The sequence below is a fragment of the Hippopotamus amphibius genome, chromosome 7, assembly GCF_030028045.1.
Source record: "Hippopotamus amphibius kiboko isolate mHipAmp2 chromosome 7, mHipAmp2.hap2, whole genome shotgun sequence".
NCBI lineage: Eukaryota > Metazoa > Chordata > Mammalia > Artiodactyla > Hippopotamidae > Hippopotamus > Hippopotamus amphibius.
The window spans coordinates 78,858,864-78,865,539 of NC_080192.1; the positions used below are offsets into that span (position 1 = coordinate 78,858,864).

At 38.3% G+C, this 6,676-nt stretch overlaps 1 pseudogene; it reads left to right on the forward strand.

The window, feature by feature from the left end:
* Positions 1–3,731: 3,731 nt before the first annotated feature.
* LOC130857400 (ubiquitin-conjugating enzyme E2 N-like) lies at positions 3,732–4,180 on the forward strand (annotated as a pseudogene).
* The last annotated feature ends 2,496 nt before the right edge of the window (positions 4,181–6,676 follow it).

A 6,676-nucleotide genomic window follows, 5' to 3' on the forward strand; every position in this document is an offset into this window, starting at 1 on the left:
GAGCCCAACGGCATCTAAATCCAAGAATGTACAGTAGAACCAGTTGGCAGGATTATCCCTGTGGGGCCCCTGGAGGGTGAAGTAAAGAAAGCAGGTGGTGGGGTCTTCTAGAGATATAACCTAGCCAGTTACCTATATCATTTACATTATCACTACAAGTGAAGAGAAGGTGCATGCCTTACACAGTACTGTAATCCCAACACCCAGTACAATTACCATGCTCATGCTTAATAAATGTTTATTGAACAAATAAATTAAATGTGCAACAAGATCAAAATTCTCATTAACTGACTTCCATGCAGCAGGAGAGAAGCAGTGTTATTACTAAGGCTGAGTCAGTGCCCCGTCAGCAGCTGTCCTATCTCCACTTGCCAGAGAGAAGATGCCAGAATCTCAGCTCCCTCTCCTCTGCAGAAGCTTCCCACGCCTGCTTATGGCATCACAGAGATCCAGAAAAGTCCTCCACCCTTTTTTCCTTTGTCATCAGGCTTACCTTGCAGTATTGCTCTCTAATTTGGCTCCTCCAGATCTAATAGTTCTAATATCAAGGCCACGATCATGGTTTTCTACAAATTTTTTTTTATCTTCTTTTAATACTAATAAATTAGCATGATGTCTTATAAATTAGTCTTGTGTAAATTCAATTCATGGGAAACATATTAATTCATGGATGAGTTAATAAGACAACTTCTAAAGCTGCAAAGCTGGGCATCAACATCAGTATCAGAGACAATTTACTGTAATTATACTCCTTCCAGAAAAAAAAATTTTACATTGCTAAGACTGAAGTCAAGAAATATAGAATTTAGGAGAAGATTGGCCAAGATGGCAGAGTAGAAAGACCCTGAGCTCACCTCCTCTCGCAAGCACACCAAAATCACAACTATCCAAAGAACAATTATTGATGAAAAAGACTGGAACCTACCAGAAAAGACCTTCTGCAACTAAAGACATAAAGAAGGAACCACAACCAAATGGGTAAGAGGGGCAGATTTATCAATATTATCAAATCCCATGCCCACAAGTGGGTGGCCCACAAATGGAGAATAATTATATTGCAGAGGTTCCCCCACAAGAGTGGGAGTTCTGAGCCCCATGTCTCGCTCCCCAGCCCAGGGGTCCTGCACTGGGGAAGAAGAGCCCCCAGAGCCTTCAGCTTTGAAGGCCAGCAGGGCTTAATTTTAGGAGTCCAAAAGCACTGGGGGAAGACTTAACTCTTAAAGGGCACACACAAAATCCTACACATACTGGGACCCAGCGGAAAGCAGTAATTTGATAGAAGCCTGGGCCAGACCTACCCACTGGTCTTAGAGAGTCTCCTGGAGAGGCAGGGAGTGGCTGTGACTCATTCTAGGGACATAGACATTGGTGGCAGCCACATTTGGGAGCTGGTGTGCTAGGCTACATTCTAGGGCACAAGGCAAGCCTTGGTAAATTTTAGAAAGTTGAAATTACATCAAACATCTTCTCTGAAATTAGAAATCAACTACCAACAAAAAAAAAAAACCCTACAAAAAATACAAACATGGAAGCTAAACAATATGCTACTACACAACCAATGGATCACTGCAGAAATCAAAGAGGAGGAGAATGAAAACAAAAACACAATGATCAAAACCTGTGGGATGCAGCAAAAGCAGTTCTAGGAGGGAAGTTTATGCAATGTGAGCAAATCTCAGGAAACAAGAAAAGTCTCAAACAACATAACCTTACACTAGAGTGACTAGAGAAAGAACAAACAAAACCCAAAGTTAGTAGAATGAAAGAAATCATAAAGATCAGAGCAGAAATAAATGAAATAGAGACGAAGGAAATAAAAAGATCAATGAAACTAAAAGCTGATTCTTTGAATAGATAAACAAAATTGATAAACCTTTAGCCAGACTCATCAAGAAAACAAGGGAGAGGATTCAAATCAATAAAAACAGAAATGAAAAAGAAGTTGCAATGAAAACCTCAGAAATACAAAGGATCATAAGAGATTACTATGAACAACTATATACCAATAAGATGGACAACCTAGAAGAAATGGACAAATTCTTATAAAGGTACAATCTCCCAAGACTGAATGAGGAAGAAATAGAAAATATGAAGAGAACAATTACCAATGTTGAAATTGAATCAGTAATTTAAAAACTCCTAACAAACGAAAATCCAGGACCAGATGGCTTCACAGGCAAATTCTACCAAATGTTTAGAGAAGAGTTAATGCCTATCCTTCTCAAAATATTCCAAAAAATTGCACAGAAAGGAACTGTCCAAACTTATTCTATGAGGCCCACATCACCCTGATACCAAAACCAGACAAAGCTGTCACACAAAAAAAGAAAATTACAGGTCAATATCACTGATGAACATAGATGCAAAAATCCTTAACAAAATGCTAACAAATTGAATCCAATTCAACAATGTATTTAAAAGATCACACACCATGATCAAGTGCAATGTATTCCAGGAATGCATGGATCTTTCAATATCCGCAAATCAATCAACATGGTATACCACATTAACAAATTGAATAAAAACCATGTGATCATATCAATAGGTGCAGAAAAAGCTTTTGATAAAATTCAACATCCATTTATAATCAAAACTCGGCAGAAAGTGAACATAAAGGAAAAACACACAATAAAGGCCATATCTGGCCCATAGCTAACACCATATTCAACAGTGAAAAGCTGAAAGCATTATCTCTAAGATCAGGAACAAGGCAAGGATGCATGCTCTCACCACTTTTATTCAGTTTTGGAAGTCCTAGCCATAGCAATCAGAGAAAAAAAAAATAAAAAAGAATCAAAATTGGAAAGGAAGAAGTAAAATTGTCACTGTTTGCAGATGATACTATACATAGAAAATCCTAAAGATGCCACCAGAAAACTACTAGAGCTCATCAATGAATTTGGTAAACTTGCAGGAGACAAAATTAATACACAGAAATCTTTTGCATTTCTATACACTAACAGTGAACTGTCAGAAAGAGAAATTAAGAAAACAATTCCATTTACCATGACATCAAAATAAAATACCTAGGAATAAACCTACCTACGGAGGCAAAATACTTGTACTCAGAAAGCTATAAGACACTGATGAAAGAAATTGAAGATGACACAAACAGATGGAAAGATATGCCATGTTCTCAGATTGGAAGAATCAATATTGTTAAAATGACCATACTACCCAAGGCAATCTACAGATTCAATGCAATTCCTATCAGAATACCAATGGCATTTTTCACAGAACTAGAACAAATAATTTTAAAATTTGTATGGAAACATAAAAGACCCCAATAGCCAAAACAGTATTGAGAAAGAACAGAGCTGGAGGAATCATGCTCCCTGACTTTGAACTATACTATAGAGCTACAGTCATCAAAACAGTATGGGGGACTTCCCAGGTGGCACAGTGGTTAAGAATCCACCTGCCAATGCAGGGGACACAGGTTCGATCCCTGGCCTGGGAAGATCCCACATGCTGTGGAACAACTAAGTCTGTGCACCACAACTACTGAGCCCATGCACCTAGAGCCCATGCTCTGCAACAAGAGAAGCCACCACACTAAGAAGCCCATGTGCCGTAACAAAGATTAGCTCCCGCTTGCCACAACTAGAGAAAGCTCTCACACAGCAACAAAGACCCAAAGCAGCCAAAAAGAAATAAATAAGTAAAATAATAATAAATAAATCTTAAAAAAAAAACCCAAAAAACATTGGCTGAACTCTGGATCTGACAAGATGGGCGGGCTGCGCCGCAGGATTATCAAGGAAACGCAGTATTTGCTGGTAGAACCAGTTCCTGGCATTAAAGCAGAACCAGATGAGAGCAATGCCTGTTATTTTCATGTGGTCATTGCTGGCCCTCAGGATTCCCCCTTTGAGGGAGGGACTTTTAAACTTGAACTACTCCTTCCAGAAGAATACCCAATGGCAGTCCCTAAAGTATGTTTCATGACCAAAATTTATCATCCTAATGTAGACAAGTTGGGAAGAATATGTTTAGATATTTTGAAAGATTAGTGGTCCCCAGCACTGCAGATCCCCACAGTTCTGCTATCCATCCAGGCTTTGTTAAGTGCTCCCAATCCAGCTGATTCATAGCAAATGACGTAGCGGAGCAGTGGAAAGCCCAAGCCATAGAAACAGCCAGAGCGTGGACTAGGCTATATGCCATGAATAATATTTAAATCAATCTGATCGTGTGCATCACTTCTGTTCTGCCAAGATGTCTTCCTTTTTTGTTTGCTTTTAATGGACACAGTCTTAGAAACATTACAGAATAAAAGCCCAGACATCTTCAGTCCTTTGGTGATTAAATGCACATTAGCAAATCCATGTCTTGTCCTGATTCACTGCTGTAAATAAAGCATGAGCAGAGACTAGAAGTATCATCTGGATTGTTGTGAAACGTTTAAAAGCAGTGGCCCTTCTCTGCTTTTATTCATTTCCCCCATCATGGTTTAAGTATAAAGCTCTGTGAATGAAGTTAGTTGTCATGGTTAGCTGCAGGGGTGTGGGTGTTTTTCTTTATTTTCTTTTATTTTTTTGGTGGTGGGGGGAAGGTAGTTTTATTTTAATTTTATGGGATCCTTTCCCCCTTTTTATGGTGATCTAATTGTACTGATAAAGAGCAGCTAACCAGTTCTTTAGAATGTGCTCTCTAACTAAGGCTAACTTTATTTAGATGCTGTAGATGGACAAGCTTGATTATTTGAACCAAAATGGGAAATTTAAACAAACATCACAGCCCTCACTAATAACACTGTGACTTTACTGTCAAGTGTAGAATCCTCCCTTCAAGAAAAAGCTGTGACCATTTTGTATGGCTTGTCTGGAAACTTCTGTAAATCTCATGTTTTAGTAAAGTATTTTTTGTTATTCTAAAACAAAAGAAAACAAAACAGTATAGTACTGCCACAAAAACAGACATATGGCTTCAATGGAAGAGGACAGAGAGCCCAGAAATAAACCCAAGCAGTTATGGTCAATTAACCTATGACAAAGGAGGCAAGATACAGTGGAGAAATGACAACCTCTTCAGTAAGTGATGCTGGGAAAACTAGACAGCTACATGTAAAAGAATGAACTTAGAACATTCTCTAATACCATATACAAAAATAAACTCAAAATGGATTAAAGACTGGATACTATAAAACTCATAGAAGAAAACATTCGCAGAACACATGTAAATCACAACAATATGTTTTTGGATCTGTCTCCTAAAGCAAAGGAAATAAAAGCAAAAATAAACAAATGGGACTTAAAAGCTTTTGCACAGCAAAGGAAACCATTGACAAAATGAAAAGAAAATCTACTGAATGGGAGAAAATATTTGCAAATGATATGATCAATAAGGGATTACTATCCAACATATATAAACAGCACATACAACTCAATATCAAAAAAACAAACAACCCAACTGAAAAACGCCCAGAAGAACTGAATAGACATTTTTCTAAGGAGGAAATGCAGATGACTAACAGGCATATGAGAAGATGCTCAACACCAACAATTAGCATGGAAATGCAAATCAAAACCACAATGGGATAACAACTCAGACCTGTCAGAATGGCTATCATCAAAAAGTACAAATAAAATAGAATACTACCCAGCCATAAAAACAAATGAATTTTGCCATTTGCAACATGGATGGACTTGGAGGGCATTATGCTAAGTGAAATAAGTCAGGCAGAGAAAGACAAACAGTATATGATACCACATATGTGGAATCTAAAAAATACAACAAACTAGTGAATATAACAACAAAGAAGCAAAGTCACAGATGTAGAGAACAAACTAGTGGTTACCAATGGGGAGAGGGAAGGGGAGAGGAGCAATATAGGGGTGGGGGTTAAGAGGTACAAAATATTAGGTATAAAACAAGATACAAGGATCGACTATACAACATGTGGAATGTAGCCAATATTCTATAACAACTATAAATGGAATATAATCTTTAAAAATTGTGAATCACTAGATCGTACACCTATAAATTACACAATATTGTACAGCAACTATACTTCAATTAAAAACATAGATAAGTTACAGTAATAGTAAGTTACCAATGTACAGCACAGGGGGAAAATACAGAATTTAGAGCTCTCTTCAATTAGAAGTGTATAATATCGATACTTTAACAAAGGACATGGGTTTTTCCCAATTAAAAAAATAAGGGACTCCTGGGACTTCCCTGGTGGTCCAGTGGGTAAGACTCCCCACTCCCAATGCAGGGGGCCCGGGTTTGATCCCTAATTGGGGAACTAGATCCCGCATGCCACAAAGATCCCATGTGCCATGCACAGCCAAAAACAAACAAACAAAAAAAACCCAAAAAAACAAAAATCAGGGACTCCCACAATGAAAGTACAAGACAAAGTTAATGATCATTTAGATATTGTATGACCTTCGTTGTTTACAGGCCTACATTCTCAGAATTTCGTATTTCTGGGCACACTCCTTTAGGGATAGATAACTGTGGACTTGCTATAGCCATAGAATGCCTCTAATAGACCTCAGACTATGGGGTTGTAAATGACCAGTGCTGCTTGCCTACTTACAGTCAGTGACTGGGTGTTTTAGCCAGGTATGCTAAGGCAAATCCCAGGAGACATGGACCCTTCTGATGCTAAGGCAATTCCCAGGAGATATGGACCCAGTTTTGGCTTAAGTGCTCTCCTTTGGTC